This window comes from Cynocephalus volans, chromosome 8 (assembly GCF_027409185.1).
Source record: "Cynocephalus volans isolate mCynVol1 chromosome 8, mCynVol1.pri, whole genome shotgun sequence".
NCBI classification, from domain to species: domain Eukaryota; kingdom Metazoa; phylum Chordata; class Mammalia; order Dermoptera; family Cynocephalidae; genus Cynocephalus; species Cynocephalus volans.
Genome location: NC_084467.1, coordinates 119053022 through 119070758, shown reverse-complemented (window position 1 = coordinate 119070758; position 17737 = coordinate 119053022). Strand labels below are relative to the sequence as shown.

Below are 17737 nucleotides of genomic sequence, written 5' to 3'. Positions count from 1 at the left end.
ACATTCTCTTGCTTGGAGATCTTTTAAGATAACACATGAGGTAGTTACATGGTAAGGGAATGCTGACCTATTTCAAGGCCCCCTCCTTCGCCTTCTATTCCTCCACACCCATAATTTGAATCAGATACCATCAGAACAACAACAGAAAGGATAACCATAAAGTCTGACTTGATAGAAGATAGAATACATATGAAATAATTGTAAGTCTTTGTTTCCCATCCAAATTTTGGGTTCTGATGATTTAGAGTTCTTAATTCTCATGTGAATCAGTAGACAGAATAAAGAAGATCACCCTTACTAATGTGGGCAGACAATGCACAATCCATTGAGGACCCAAATAGAACAAAAAGGTGGAGGAAAGGCAAATTTTCTCTCTCTGTTTGAGCTGGGACATCCATATTTCCCTGTTTCCACTGACACTGGTGCTTCTGATTCTTGGGCTTTCCAACTTGGACTGGGACTTACACTGTCAGCCCCCCCTCCTCTGGTTCTCAAGCTTTCATACTCAGACTGAAATATACCAGTGGCTTTCCTGGTTCTCCAGCTTGTACACAGTAGCTTATGGGACTTCTCAGCCTCCATAATCACATGAGCCAATTCCTATAATAAATCTCTTATTATAACTATCTACACACACACACACACACACACACACACACACACACACACACACACACCCTGTGTATAAAATCTCCTAGTGGTTCAGTTTTTTGAGGAACTATGGAACTTTATTGGATGGAAACTGGTGTACTGATCATGGGAATGTAAATTATTACAATCACTTTGGAAAGCTATTTGGAAATTCCTACTATAGCTGAACATATGCATGCATGTTCCAGCCATTTTGTTGCTAGTGTATACCTAACAGAAATATGCTCATGAATATATAGATATAGATAAAGATAGACACTCTCCAAAAGATATGTACAAGGACTTCCAGTCAAGATGGCAGAATAGATGGTCCCCAGCATTACTCTCTCCCACAAATCAACCAATTTACAACTATAAAAATATAACATCAAGTGCGTACGGAGCAGGGAGACATCCAGCAGGGGAGGAACAAGCTCCGCAGAGACCACATGCTCTGAGGGGCCACTGCCATGCAATCCAGCAGGTAGGCTTCACCTCCGCCACATGGCTCCATTCCCAGCCCAGCCCAGTGTGCACGGAGCAGGGAGATGTCCAGCAGGGGAGGTGGAAGCTCCGCTGAGACCACATGCTCTGTAGTGCCACCACGCGACCCAACAACCTGGCACAGTGTGTGCAGAGCAGGAAGTCGTCCAGCAGGGTAGGCGGAAGCTCCAAAGAGACCACACACCATGTGGTGCTGCACCGTGCGATCCAGCAGCCTAGCCTAGTGTGCACAGAGCAGGGAGACATCCAGCAGGGGAGGCAGAAGCTCTGCAGAGACCACACACCCTGTGGGGCCGCCACGCAATACAGCAGGCAGGCTTCACCACTGCTACCCAGCTCCATCCCCAGCATGGCCCAGTGCACATGGAGCAGAGAGACGTCTAGCAGGGGAGGCAGAAGCTCAGCAGAGACCACACACTCTGCAGTGCCGCCATGCAGCCCAACAGCCCGGCCCAGTGCACGTGGAGTACGGAGTCATCCAGCAGAGGAGATGGAAGCTCTGCAGAGACCATACACCCTGCGGTGCCACTGCCTCGCAATCCAGCAGCCCAGCCCAGTGCGCATGGAGCAGGGAGACACCCAGCAAGGGAAGCGGAAGCTCCGCAGAGACCACACACTCTGCGGTGCCTCTGCATGTCCCAGCAGCCCGGCCCAGCATGCGTGGAGCACAGAGACGTCAAGCAGGGGAGGTGGAAGCTTGGCAGAGACCACACACCCTGTGGTACTGCCCTGTGACCCAGCAGCCCGGACGAGTGCATGCTGACCAGAGAGGTGGCTCCCCAAAGAGGCCCAAGACCTGAGGTGACCACACATGCAAGGCACTAGTGGCCAACTGAGCAGACAGTGAGGTAGCCATACCAAATTGGCAACCCCAGCAACATCCTAGTCAAACAATAGTGTCAAACCTGTGGGCTGTGAAAACCCCTGCCACAATGAATAAACATCAAAGAAAAGATACCAGAAATATGAAAAATCAGCAAAGTACACCACCAAAGGGTAATAACTCTCAAGTTCTAGATCCTATAGAACAAGAAGCCCTTGAAATGTCTGACAAGGAATTTCGAGTAATAATTCTAAGGAAACTGAATGAGATACAAGAAAACTCAGCTAGACAACATGATGAAATGAGGAAAGTTATACAGGACCTGAAAGAAGAAATGTACAAGGAAATCAATGCCCTGAAAAAGAATGTAGCAGAGCTTGCCGAACAGAAGAATTTATTCTGCGAAATAAAAAACACAACTGAGAGTTTAACCAGCAGGCTTGCAGAAGTAGAAGAGAGAACTTCTGACATTGAAGATGGGCTGTTTGAAATAACACAGGCAAACAAAAAAAAGAAAAGAAAAGAAAAGAAAAGAAAAAAGAATCAAAAGCATTGAAGAAAATCTGAGAGAGATATCAGACAACCTTAAGCACTCAAATATCCGAGTCATGGGTATTCCAGAAGGGGAGGAAAAAGGAGATTGCATTGAAAACATATTCAACTAAATAGTGGCAGAAAACTTCCCAGGTAAAGCAAAAGTCACAGATCTTCAGATTCAGGAAGCTCGAAGATCTCCAAACATATTCAACCCAAAAAGGTCTTCTCCAAGACATGTTATAGTCAAATTGGCAAAACTCAAAGACAAAGAGAGAATCTTAAAAGCTGCAAGAAAGAAGCATCAAATCACCTATAAGAGAGCCCCAATCAGACTAACATCAGACTTTGCATCACAAACCCTAAAAGCCAGAAAGGAATGGAATGAAATATTCAAAATGCTAAAAGACAAAGATTGCCAGCCAAGAATACTCTACCCCACAAGGCTATCCTTCCGAAATGAAAGGCAAATAATATATTTCTCAGACAAACAAAAACTGCAGGAGTTCACCACCACACTACCACCCTTACAAGAAATTCTCAGAGGAGTACTGGGTTTGGTACCTAAAAAATAACTACCACTGCTATAAAAAACCAAGAAAAATAAAAACCCACTAGTATAATAAAAATGGCATTTATGAAGAGAAAACAAACAAACAAAAAGGCTATCTACAACCAAAGGAACCAACAAATACAGAAAACAAACAGTACATCAGAAAGCAAGGAACAAAAGACACATAAGACATCCAAATAATAATCAATAAAATGCTAGTTATAAATCAGCACTTTTCCATAAGAACTCTTAATGTAAAAGGATTAAATTCCCCAATCAAAAGACAGACTGGCTGACTGGATTAAAAAGGAGGACCCAACTATATGCTGCCTTCAAGAGACCCACCTCACCAATAAAGACTCACATAGACTAAGAGTGAACGGTTGCAAAAAGATTTACCATGCAAACAGAAAAGAAAAACGAGCTGGAGTAGCTATTCTTATATCTGATAAAATAGACTTTAAACTAAAAACCATAAAAAGAGACAATGAGGGACACTACTTAATGATAAAAGGACTGATCCATCAAGAAGGCATAGCAATCATAAATATGTACTCCCAATGTTGGAGCAGCCAGATTTATAAAACAAACTCTATTAGACCTAAAGAAGGAAATAGACACTAATACCATAATAGCAGGGGACCTGAACACCCCACTGTCAATATTAGACAGATCATCTAGGCAAAGAATCAGTAGAGAAACACAAGATCTAAACAAGACTCTAGACCAATTGGACTTGGCAGATATCTACAGAACATTCCATCCAACAACCTCAGAATATTCATTCTTCTCATCAGCACATGGATCATTCTCCAGGATAGATCACATATCAGGTCACAAATCAACTCTCAACAATTTTAAAAAAATTGGAATTATCCCATGTGTTTACTCAAACCACAATGGATTAAAATTAGAAATCAATAACAAACGAAATTCTGGAAACTATACAAACACATGGAAATTAAATAGCATTCTACTTAATGACATATGGGTCTAAGAAGAAATCAAGCAGGAAATCAAAAAATTTATTGAAACTAATGAAAATAATGATACTTCATACCAAAACCTGTGGGATACTGCAAAAGCAGTATTAAGGGGGAAATTTATTGCATTAAATGCTCACCTCAGAAGAATGGAAAGATGGCAAGTGAACAACCTAACACTTCACCTTAAAGAACTAGAAAAACAAGAACAATCCAAACCTAAAGGTAGCAGACGGAAGGAAATCATTAAGATTGGAGCAGAACTTAATGAAATTGAAACCCAAAAAACAATTCAAAAGATCAATGAATCAAAAAGTTGGTATCTTGAAAAGATAAATAAAATTGACAAACCATTAGCATGGCTAACTAAAAAAAGAAGAGAGAAGACTCAAATAACACAAATTAGAAATGAAAAAGGTGATATTACAACTGATTCATCTGAAATACGAGGAATCATTTGAGACTACTATAAACAACTATACGCCAACAAATTTGAAAATCTGGAGGAAATGGATAAATTTCTGGACACACACAAGCTCCCAAAACTGAGCCAAGAAGACGTAGAAAATCTGAACAGACAAATACCAATAAAGGAGATTGAAGCTGTTATCAGAAGGCTCCCAACAAAGAAAAGCCCAGGACCAGATGGATTCACAGCAGAATTTTACCAAACATTCAAAGAGGAATTGACACCGATTCTTTACAAACTATTCCAAAAGATTGAAACAGACGCAAATCTCCCAAACTCATTCTATGAAGCAAACATCATCCTGATACCAAAACCAGGTAAAGATATAACCAAAAAAGAAAACTACAGGCCGATATCCTTGATGAATATAGATGCAAAAATCCTCACTAAAATACTAGCAAACAGAATACAGCAACACATCCGAAAAATTATTCATCACGATCAAGTGGGATTCATCCCAGGGATGCAAGGTTGGTTCAACATACGCAAATCAATAAATGTGATACACCATATTAATAAACTCAAACACAAGGACCATATGATCATCTCTATAGATGCTGAAAAAGCATTTGATAAAGTTCAGCACTCATTCATGACAAAGACCCTCTATAAGTTAGGTATAGAGGGAAAGTATCTCAACATAATTAAAGCCATATATGCCAAACCCACTGCCAATATCATCCTGAATGGAGAAAAGCTGAAAGCTTTTCCTTTAAGAACAGGCACTAGACAAGGATGCCCACTCTCACCACTCCTATTCAACATAGTGTTGGAAGTACTAGCCAGAGCAATCAGAGAAGAGAAGGAAATAAAGGGCATCCAGATTGGAAAAGATGAAGTCAAACTGTCCCTGTTTGCAGATGACATGATCCTATATATCGAACAGCCTAAAACCTCTACAAAAAAACTGTTGGAATTGATAAATGATTTCAGCACAGTAGCAGGATACAAAATCAACACACAAAAATCAGTAGCATTTCTTTTCTCCAATAGTGAACATGCAGAAGGAGAAATCAAGAAAGCCTGCCCATTTACAATAGCCACCAAAAAAATAAAATACTTAGGAATTGAGTTAACCAAGGAGGTGAAAAATCTCTATAATGAGAACTACAAACCACTGCTGAGAGAAATTAGAGAGGATACAAGAAGATGGAAAGATATTCCATGCTCTTGGATTGGAAGAATCAACATAGTGAAAATGTCCATACTACCCAAAGTGATATACAAATTCAATGCAATCCCCATCAAAATTCCAAAGACATTTTTCTCAGAAATGGAAAAAACTATTCAGACATTTATATGGAACAATAAAAGACCACGAATAGCCAAAGCAATGCTCAGCAAAAAAAATAAAGCTGGAGGCATAACACTACCTGACTTTAAGCTATACTACAAAGCTATAATAACCAAAACAGTATGGTACTGGCATAAAAACAGACACACTGACCAATGGAATAGAATAGAGAATCCAGAAATCAACCCTCACACTTACTGCCATCTGATCTTTGACAAAGGCACCAAGCCTATTCACTGGGGAAGGGACTGCCTCTTCAGCAAGTGGTGCTGGGATAACTGGATATCGATATGCAGGAGAATGAAACTAGATCCATACCTCTCACCGTATACTAAAATCAACTCAAAATGGATTAAGGATTTAAATATACACCCTGAGACAATAAAACTTCTTAAAGAAAACATAGGGGAAACACTTCAGGAAATAGGACTGGGCACAGACTTCATGAATACGACCCCAAAAGCACGGGCAACCAAAGGAAAAATAAACAAATGGGATTATATCAAACTAAAAAGCTTCTGCACAGCAAAAGAAACAATTAAAAGAGTTAAAAGACAACCAACAGAGTGGGAGAAAATATTTGCAAAATATACATCTGACAAAGGATTAATATCCAGAATATATAAGGAACTCAAACAACTTTACAAGAAGAAAACAAGCAACCCAATTAAAAAATGGGCAAAAGAGCTAAGTAGGCATTTCTCTAAGGAAGATATCCAAATGGCCAACAGACATATGAAAAAATGCTCAACATCACTCAGCATCCGGGAAATGCAAATCAAAACCACATTGAGATACCATCTAACCCCAGTTAGGATGGCTAAAATCCAAAAGACTATGAACGATAAATGCTGGCGAGGCTGCGGAGAAAAAGGAACTCTCATACATTGTTGGTGGGACTGCAAAATGGTGCAGCCTCTATGGAAAATGGTATGGAGGTTCCTTAAACAATTGCAAATAGATCTACCATACGACCCAGCCATCCCACTGTTGGGAATATACCCAGAGGAATGGAAATCATCAAGTCGAAGGTATACCTGTTCCCCAATGTTCATCGCAGCACTCTTTACAATAGCCAAGAGTTGGAACCAGCCCAAATGCCCATCATCAGATGAGTGGATACGGAAAATGTGGTACATCTACACAATGGAATACTACTCAGCTATAAAAACGAATGAAATACTGCCATTTGCAACAACATGGATGGACCTTGAGAGAATTATATTAAGTGAAACAAGTCAGGCACAGAAAGAGAAATACCACATGTTCTCACTTATTGGTGGGAGCTAAAAATTAATATATAAATTCACACACACACATACACACATACACACACAAACAGGGGGGGGGGAAGAAGATATAACAACCACAATTATTTGAAGTTGATACAACAAACAAACAGAAAGGACATGGTTGGGGGGGATGGGGGGAGGGAGAAGGGAGGGAGGTTTTGGTGATGGGGAGCATTAATCAGCTACAATGTATATCGACAAAATAAAATTTTAAAAAAAAAAATTAAAAAAAATAAATAAATAAATAAATAAATAAATAAATTTTATGTCTATCAAAAAAAAAAAAAAAAAAAAAAAAAAAAAAACAATTTTAAAAAAATTGGAATTATCCCATGTGTTTACTCAAACCACAATGGATTAAAATTAGAAATCAATAACAAACGAAATTCTGGAAACTATACAAACACATGGAAATTAAATAGCATTCTACTTAATGACATATGGGTCTAAGAAGAAATCAAGCAGGAAATCAAAAAATTTATTGAAACTAATGAAAATAATGATACTTCATACCAAAACCTGTGGGATACTGCAAAAGCAGTATTAAGGGGGAAATTTATTGCATTAAATGCTCACCTCAGAAGAATGGAAAGATGGCAAGTGAACAACCTAACACTTCACCTTAAAGAACTAGAAAAACAAGAACAATCCAAACCTAAAGGTAGCAGACGGAAGGAAATCATTAAGATTGGAGCAGAACTTAATGAAATTGAAACCCAAAAAACAATTCAAAAGATCAATGAATCAAAAAGTTGGTATCTTGAAAAGATAAATAAAATTGACAAACCATTAGCATGGCTAACTAAAAAAAGAAGAGAGAAGACTCAAATAACACAAATTAGAAATGAAAAAGGTGATATTACAACTGATTCATCTGAAATACGAGGAATCATTTGAGACTACTATAAACAACTATACGCCAACAAATTTGAAAATCTGGAGGAAATGGATAAATTTCTGGACACACACAAGCTCCCAAAACTGAGCCAAGAAGACGTAGAAAATCTGAACAGACAAATACCAATAAAGGAGATTGAAGCTGTTATCAGAAGGCTTTCAACAAAGAAAAGCCCAAGACCAGATGGATTCACAGCAGAATTTTACCAAACATTCAAACAGGAATTGACAGCGATTCTTTACAAACTATTCCAAAAGATTGAAACAGACGCAAATCTCCCAAACTCATTCTATGAAGCAAACATCATCCTGATACCAAAACCAGGTAAAGATACCACTAAAAAAGAAAACTACAGGCCGATATCCTTGATGAATATAGATGCAAAAATCCTCACTAAAATACTACCAGACAGAATACAGCAACACATACGTAAAATTATTCACCATGATCATGTGGGATTCATCCCAGGGATGCAAGGTTGGTTCAACATATGCAAATCAATAAATGTGATACACCATATTAATAAACTCAAACACAAGGACCATATGATCATCTCTATAGATGCTGAAAAAGCATTTGATAAAGTTCAGCACTCATTCGTGACAAAGACCCTCTATAAGTTAGGTATAGAGGGAAAGTATCTCAACATAATTAAAGCCATATATGCCAAACCCACTGCCAATATCATCCTGAATGGGGAAAAGCTGAAAGCTTTTCCTTTAAGAACAGGAACTAGACAAGGATGCCCACTCTCACCACTCCTATTCAACATAGTGTTGGAAGTACTAGCCAGAGCAATCAGAGAAGAGAAGGAAATAAAGGGCATCCAGATTGGAAAAGATGAAGTCAAACGGTCCCTGTTTGCAGATGACATGATCCTATATATCAAACAGCCTAAAGCCTCTACAAAGAGCTTTTGGAGTTGATAAAGGATTTCAGCAAAGTAGCAGGATACAAAATCAACACACAAAAACCAGTAGCATTTCTATTCTCGAATAGTGAACATGCAGAAAGAGAAATCAAGAAAGCTTGCCCATTTACAATAGCCACCAAAAAAAATAAAATACTTAAGAATTGAGTTAACCAAGTATGTGAAAAATCTCTATAATGAGAACTACAAACCACTCCTGAGAGAAATTAGAGAGGATACAAGAAGATGGAAAGATATCCCATGCTCTTGGATTGGAAGAACCAACATTGTGAAAATGTCTATACTACTCAAAGTGATACACAAATTCAATGCAATCCACTTCAAAATTCCAATGACATTTTTCTCAGAAATGGAAAGTACTATCCATACATTTATATGGAATAACAAAAGACCACACATAACCAAAGCAATTCTGAGCAAAAAAAATAAAGCTGGAGGCATAACACTACCTGACTTTAAACTATACTACAAAGCTATAATAACCAAAACGGTATGGTACTGGCATAAAAACAGACACACTGATCAATGGAATAGAATAGAGAATCCAGAAATCCACAAACACACCCACAGCCATCTGATCTTTGACAAAGGCACCAAGCCTATACACTGGGGAGGAGACTGCCTCTTCAGCAAATGGTGCTGGGAGAACTGGATATCAATATGCAGGAGAATGAAACTAGACCCATACCTTTCACCATACACTAAAGTCAACTCAAAATGGATTAAAGAATTAAATATACACCCTGAAACAATAAAACTTCTTAAAGAAAACATAGGAGAAACACTTCAGGAAGTAGGACTGGACACAGACTTCATGAATATGACCCCCAAAGCATGGGCAAAAAAAGGAAAAATAAACAAATGGGATTATATCAAACTAAAAATCTTCTGCACAGCAAAAGAAACAATTAACAGAGTTAAAAGACAACCAACAGAGTGGGAGAAAATATTTGCAAAATATATATCTGTGAAAGGACTAATATCCAGAATATACAAGGAACTCAAACAACTTTACAAGAAGAAAACAAGCAACCCAATTAAAAAAGGGCAAAAGAGCCAAATAGGCATTTCTTGAAAGAAGATATACAAATGGCCAACAGACATATGAAAAAATGTTCAACATCACTCAGCATTTGGGAAATGCAAATCAAAATCACACTGAGAGCCGGCCCGTGGCTCACTCGGGAGAGTGTGGTGCTGATAACACTAAGGCCACAGGTTCGGATCCCATATAGGGATGGCCGGTTAGCTCACTGGGTGAGCGTGGTGCTGACAACACCAAGTCAAGGGTTAAGATCCCCTTACCGGTCATCTTTAAAAAAAAAAAAAAAAACACACTGAAATACCATCTCACCCCAGTTAGGATTGCTAAAATCCAAAAAGACTGTGAACGATAAATGCTAGTGAGGTTGTGGAGAAAAAGGAACTCTCATACATTGTTGATGGGACTGTAAAATGGTGCAGCCTCTATGGAAAATGGTATGGAGGTTCCACAAACATTTTCAGATAGATCTGTCATATGACCCAGCTATCCAGGGTCATATACCCAGAGGAATATACCCAGAAGAATGGAAATCATCAAGTCGAAGGTATACCTGTTCCCTAATGTTCGTCGCAGCACTCTTTACAATAGCTAAGAGTTGGAACCAGCCCAAATGTCCACCATCAGATGAATGGATACAGAAAATGTGATATATCTACACAATGGAATACTACTCAGCTATAAAAAAGAATGAAATACTGCCATTTGCAATGACATGGATGGACCTAGAGAGAATTATATTAAGTGAAACAAGTCAGACACAGAAAGAGAAATATCACATGTTCTCACTTATTTGTGGGAGCTAAAAGTAAATAAATAATTACACAAACAACCAGGGGTGGGGGAGAAGACACAACAATTACAATTCCTTGAAATTGATACGACAAGCAAACAGAAAGGACATTGTTTGGAGGGAGGGGGGAGACGGAGGAGGGAAGGAGGTTTTGGTAATGGGCCACAATAATCAACCACATTGTATTTTGACAAAATTTTTTTTAAAAAGATATGTACAAAATTGTTCCAGCTTTATATTTTCTTAAAAACCATACCATTTAACCTACAATAGAGTGCACATATTTGAAATGTTCAATATGATGTTTCGACATATATACATATTTACATATACCTGTGAAACCAACACCATCATCAAGATAGTGAACCTATCCATCACCCCCAAAAGTTCTCTTATAGATCTTTGTAATCCCTCCCTCCTGTCCCCCAGCACCTCACACCCCCACTGACCCACCCATGATAGTTAATTCTAGGTATTGACTTGATTAAAGAACATCTAGAAATCTGGTAAAGCTATCTTTATAGGTGTGTCCATGAGGATGTTTCTAGAAGAGATTAGCATGTGGGCATGAGTGGACTGAGTGGGAAAGATCTGCCCTCAGTTTGGGTGGGAACATACAATCTGAAGGCCCAGAGAAAACAAAAATAGAAATGTAAATGGTAGAAAAGGCGAATCTCTCTCTTTCTGCTGGAGCTGGAGCTGCAAAACTTTGCTCTCTTGTTTGTGGACATCAGAACTCAAGATTCTTCAGCTTTTGGGTTCCAGGACTTATACCAAGGGCACCATCAGTGTCCCTGGTTCTGAGGCCTTGGGACTTAGACTAAACCACACTACCAGAATCCAGTTTGCAGACAGCCTGTTGTGTTATGTGAATTTTATCTCAAAAACAAAACAAAAACAAAAACAAAACTAAGCATGGTTCTGCAGTACAATGGTCAGCAGATCTAGCTGTATCAGTATGTTTATGGTTCAGGTTCTCCCAGAGCAGGTGTGTTTTTAGCCTACTATTCCCCAGCCCTGCTGCTTCTGTACCAGAAGGGACTTCTCTCTTAATTCATCTGTCTTGTGTAACCAGATACAAGCTTCTTTGCACTACATCCAGATACAAAATGCCTTTTTCAGGGTAGCTCAGAAGCAAAAGTACCATGAAAAGGCAGTTATCCTAAAGTAAAGTCCAACCAAGGCAATTTTCTCTTCTGTATTCTTAGTAAAATGTGTCACCATTTTTGTTGGTTAATTTTATGTGCTGACTTGACTGGGCCACGAGGGCCCAGGTATTTGGTTAATCATTATTCTGATATTTTTGTGAGCATTTTTTGGATGAGATTAACATTTAAATTGGTAAACTGTGTAAAGCAGATTTTCTTCTCTGATTTGGGTGGGCCCCATTCAATCAGTTGAAGACCTGAGTAGAAGGAAAAGACTGACCCTCCCCTGAGTAAAAGAGAATTCTTCCTCCTGCCTGACTGCTTTGGAACTGGGATATCAGGTTTTTTCCTGCCTTTGGACTTAAACTGAAACATCAGCTCTTCCTGCATCTCAAGCCTGCCAACCTATATACTGGAACGAAACCATTTTCTCTCCTGAGACTCCAGCTTGCTGACTCAAGCTGGGGATCTTGGGATTTGCTGGCCTCCATATTCCTGTGAGCCAATTTCTTATAATAAATGTATCTACTTATATATGTATCTATCTATATATCTATATCTGTCTGTCTGTCTATTTATCTATATACACATCTTATTGGTTCTGTTTCTCTGGAGAACCCTGACTAATATACTATCCATCCAATCCAATATCTAAGAAACTTTACTGGCCCCTTCTTTTTCCTCTCATTAACTCCCAGCAGTAAGTCTGAGGGTTCCTGGAATTAAAGGAAGCAGAAACAGTTTTATAGTATTTCTTTAATTGGAGAAATGCTATTGAATAAAATTATTACTACCTTCAAACCACATGGGGCCTGCTTGAGTTGCAGAAGTGAGAAGTAAGAACTCTCTGGGAGTTCTCCTTCCAGAGAACTTGACAGTGTCTCACTGGAGGGGAAGACACAAAGCTTAAAACAGAAAGGCCTTGAGGCTTAATGGATATGGTGGGTAGGGGAGGGGTTTGAGCTTATTTTTCCAAGGGTGCTGTGATTCACTAGAAGTGGAACCCCTGGGAAGGTTCCTGGCTGGGAGAGTGGAGGAAGATGAACTCAGTTTGGGAGAGAATGGCCTTAGATCCAAGTGGTCATGAGGAGCTGACAGTTGGATACATGGGTGACCTGAAGAAGATCAGAGAAGTAGATGTCCCCTTATCTTTGTAGCTGTGGGAGGAGTACAACTGGATGCCCACATACAACATGAGCAAATATTTTAAACTTATAATTTAACCTAAAAAGAGTAAAATAAAATAAGATCTTTCCTCCTACCTTGATATAAACATGCCTTCTTAAGGACGTGTGAAGCTAGGTTTGCATTTAGAAGTTTGAAACTTCTGTGCCTGGGCATGGTGGTAGAGTGAAGGCCCTCTGTCCCCAACTCTGGCTCCTTCCTGCACTGAGAGTGGTCTTGTGCAGATGTGTGGGCACCTCACTTGCCAAGTCTATGCTCTGCCTAAAAATCTGTGTGCTTCTCTAACTTCTACAGTTTCCCCACAGTCATTGAAGAAAAGGAAGGGAGGAAGAGAGGGAGGGAGAGAGGAAGAAAGGAAGGAAACATGAAAAACCCCTGTGGTCAGAGGGGGTCGATGAAAAAAGTTGTTGCAGGAAAGAGGAGGTCGATGAAAAACATTGTTTTCCTCTACCTTGCCTTGATTCGTGACAATCTTTCTTCCAACTTTTCTGTCACTAAAGCTCCCTGCCATCCTTTGACCCAGGAGGCAGTCACCGCACGCAGCATCACACACACAACACTTCAAAATGTTCTTCAGACATCCCTAAAGGTTTCTAAAATGAGCTTCAATCACGCCTACGAAGGTTTTTACATAGGCGCCGCCAGCAACTCACGGGTGGTTTCACTGGTGGGCTAGTGGTTGCGATTCTGTGCTTTGGTTTCTCCCGCTCGGGTTCGACTCCCGCTCAGGGAAGTTTGTTTCTCTCTCTCTCTCTCTCTCTCTCTCTCTCTCTTTTTTTTTTTTTCCCTGATCACTGACATCTTAATGTTGTGATTGCTGCGGCGCCCGCCAAAGCCATGCTAAACGATCCTCAATTCAAGGCGGCGAAATCTGCAAGCCTTTCGAACTTCTCCCAGGTGATCTTAAAGTCCATTTTGAGAGCAGAAGGACAGAGTCACTGGGGAGCCGAGGAATGTTGTCTGTAACTTGCCATTTTAAGAGGATCACTTCTGATCTATTTATTATAGTTCGTCTTATAGCTTTGTAGAGTTACTAACTTATTACCATATAGAAATATGTTCCTACTCTTACAAAAGACCAAACGGATTAAGAGTAGTTTTTCATGCCTAAAATACGTAAATAAGCATAACGGACTGGTTCGACTTCCTCATAGGGGCACCTGGGAGCACTTGGCGGCAGCTACCACCGGAAATGGCAGTGGATCTGGTAAAATGACCCGGGAGGTCTACACCTCTGGAACGTAACTGCTCTTAGGGTTTCAACGAACTGGGGGGAAAAATTACATCCATTATAAAAGTATGCCCATGCCAATCAAACCTTTCTAGATTTAGAAGCCACTTGAAATAACTCACTTGTTTCATGTAAAAATTATATATTTTTTAAAAATACAACTCAGTAACTCTCAAGTGAGTTGGAACCTGCCTGGAGAAGTTTTTCAGGTCCCTACATAGAACTGGATGGACGTTACTGGTGCTTTGCCATGCGAGCCTTGGCTAAAGCCAAGGAGGCGGGAAGCGCCCCAGCCATAATATCGGTAATCGGAGAAAACCCCGGTTTCCCTGGCCGGGAATCGAACCCGGGCCACGGCGGTGAAAGCGCCGAATCCTAACCACTAGACCACCAGGGAGAGACAGCAAGAGCTCATAGGCAGCATCTTTTGGAAATAGGACAGCAGCTTCAACCGTTTCAAGCACGTTAGAAATTTTTAGGGACATTTGAAAATGTACTTAAAATTTTAAATAATTTTATCTTTGAAAGTGTGTTTTGTAAATGAAGTCTGATGGAACAATGGAGCCTGTCGGTGAGCAGAAAAGATACCAGCAATATTCTTGGCCGTCCTCCTTGACACCCTTTGGGTACACGATCAGCATTTTTCTTTAAAAAATGTATTTCAGAAAGAAATAATGATACTGGACTACAGAAGAAGTCACTGAGATGTTGTGGTTACCGGGCAAAGCTCCTGGATCAGAATCCGCAGAGAGAAATTACCCCACGCCCACGCCCCATAGCCCCCTCCCCCTGTCCAAGGGAAGGATGTCCCTTCAGCCAGTGCGGGTTCGGCTTGGCACTTGTCTCGGGTCTCGGGCTCAGCTGTGGGTGAAAGCGAGGGTCTCCTTCGGCTGGAGCCGGGATTTGGGGGCGACGAAGCACCTGCACTGGGCGCAGGGAGGCAGCGGCGATGGTTTCCAGTTCTGGCTTTTGAAACCTCCCCAATCTGTCCTGCTTCCAGGCTCAGGATCCCGGTGCTGGATTCCCGGCCGAGGTGCGTTCGGGTGCTGGAGCTAGCTGGAACTAGGGCCCGGCAGGACTGAGAACGAAGTATAGCCCTAACTCTCGGAGGTGAGTGCCGGGAAGCCGTGCTAGTGCCTGCGGCACAGCCGCTCGCCACGTTCAGCTTTTAACTCGGTGTTTGGTGTTGCAGGTCTGTGTGGACTGAATGTTGCCCCCGAACTCACCGAAGCTTGAGTTGTGTCGCCCACGTTTTATGTATTAGAAACTCGGCCCCCGCTGTCACTGTTACCAGGTTGGGAAATCCTATTATGATAATTGAAAGGTGGAGCCTTGAAGAGGTGATTAGATTGTAGGGCCGTGTCGCAATGAATGGATTAGTAATGGTGCTCAGGAGCGTGGTTCCGAGGGCTTTAAAATGCGAGCACGAAGAGTCTTTTTGCTCTCTCTACCATTTTCGCAATGTGATACCCTGCTGTCACTGTCGCCACCACCAAGACCCTCACTGGGCGTGTTCCCTGGACTTTGGAACTCCCAGCCTCTGAAACTGTAAGTAATAAATTTCGTTTTCTTTATAATTCACCCAGTTCTGTGTATTTTGTTGTAAGCAACAGAAAGGGACTACTACAAGGTCCTAACTCTAGACAAACTTTTCTGAGGCTACTATCCTGCCCTCTGCATTTCAGTTTGTCTTCATAGATTTCCCAACTTTCTGAGACTTAGTTTTGGTCAAATGTGTTAAATATCAGGACCTAGTAAGAGATGTTTCCCTGTGTGGGCCCCTCTTCTCGCTCTCCACTCCCACCCCATCCCCCAATGAAAAATGAGAGAAGGAGCTGGTGTCTTTCTGGCTTAACAGTTAATTAGCACTTGTAAAAATAATGCCTCCCAGTCCCCCTATGCCAAGTGTCTGAAAGACCCTATATAGATACTCTTACCACAGCTCAGAAACCTTTCTGCACACTTTTTAAATTGGTTACAACTTGCATAACATATTACCTCCCCCTCCACCCCCGCCAGGTTATTTTAATTTCCCATATAGATTTGCCATCTTGAATTAACTCATTAAATGGTGCCAGACAAAATGTTTCATTTCAGTTTGAGTTCAACTAAAATAATCTACAAACAGATGTAGGTTCCAATTCTTCAGCCCTTTGGGTCTGTAAAAAATATGTCATCAAAACAAACAAAACTGAAACAAATAAAAAAATTGCATTGTATTGGGTTTTTGAGAAAAACTATCATCAATCACTTTATTTCTATTGTAGTTGAAAGACAAATCTTTAATTGTTCATATAACAGTATTAAGGTTAATCAATCCTTTAAGTGGCTTGAATAAAATTTTCCTAAGAAAAACCAATAGGAAATTAAGTCAAAGATCCTTTAACAGCATCTGATACAATTGTTTCAAACATCCCACTCTTTCAGATAGGCTGCTACATGTTGAGACAATTGCTTGAAGGATTATGAGAACACTGCAAATTTTGTGGCTCCACACAAGAGGGATCAGAGGCTAACCACAGACGTGAGGGATGATGAGGGGTAACCAGAAAGAGGAAAAACTTAACAGTCACATCATTTCAATTAATTTTGTATCTTCAATTACATTTTCCTAGTTCTTGTTAAGCAGTGTATCCTGGCCCACAGCCAATACTTGGCTTTACCAGCTTGGCTTCTGAAGAGTTAGCCCATATCTTGTTGATAAGAAGTAATAACATTTATTTAATCCTTTTGGTAAGCCTTGTCTTGGTGTAATTGGCGTATTCTCATCAAATTACTCCTCCAGATTGTAAGCAAAAATATCTTGAGATACTTGTTTTGGAACCTACACTTAGTGGTTATTTCTCCCATTTCACAGTCCTTTTCCTAATGAGCCATGTTCTCTTTTTCCCAGTCTGACAAATTAACTCTTCACTTGGTGTATGTGTTTGTTTTTAACTTTTTTTTTTTTGACTGAGTAATAAATTTGCATGACTTAAAGTTCACACTTCAAAAGGTGTGAGCATTCTTCCAATTCCTGTCTTTGGCCACCCAGTTCCATGCAGATCAATTTCTTGTTTATCCTTCCAGGAATATCCTAGCATCTATATTTTTACTCTCCTCTTATAAAAATTGTCATACTAGATATGTTTTTCTAACCTTGCCTTTTTCATTTAAATGATCTCCTTTATTCCTTTCTATGACTGTATAATATTCCACTGTATAGATATTAATAATTTATTTCACTAATCCTGGATTAATGAACATTTAGGTTGTTTCCAGCCTCTTGCTATTATAAATAATACTGCCATGAATAACCTGGTACATGTATCATTTTTTGAATGTGCACATATATTTTTATCTGGAGAATAATTTATAGAGTCAAAAGATTGCTGAGTCAAAAGCTAATGTGTGTTTGTAATTTTTAAAGAATTGTATTTTATTTTAT

The 17737-nt window shown here is 40.0% G+C and overlaps 1 non-coding gene across 1 annotated transcript; it reads right to left on the bottom strand.

Moving 5' to 3' along the window:
• Positions 1 to 14635: 14635 nt before the first annotated feature.
• TRNAE-UUC (transfer RNA glutamic acid (anticodon UUC)) lies at positions 14636 to 14707 on the bottom strand. Its single transcript has one exon. It is a non-coding gene; the product is annotated as a tRNA-Glu (tRNA).
• Positions 14708 to 17737: the final 3030 nt, after the last annotated feature.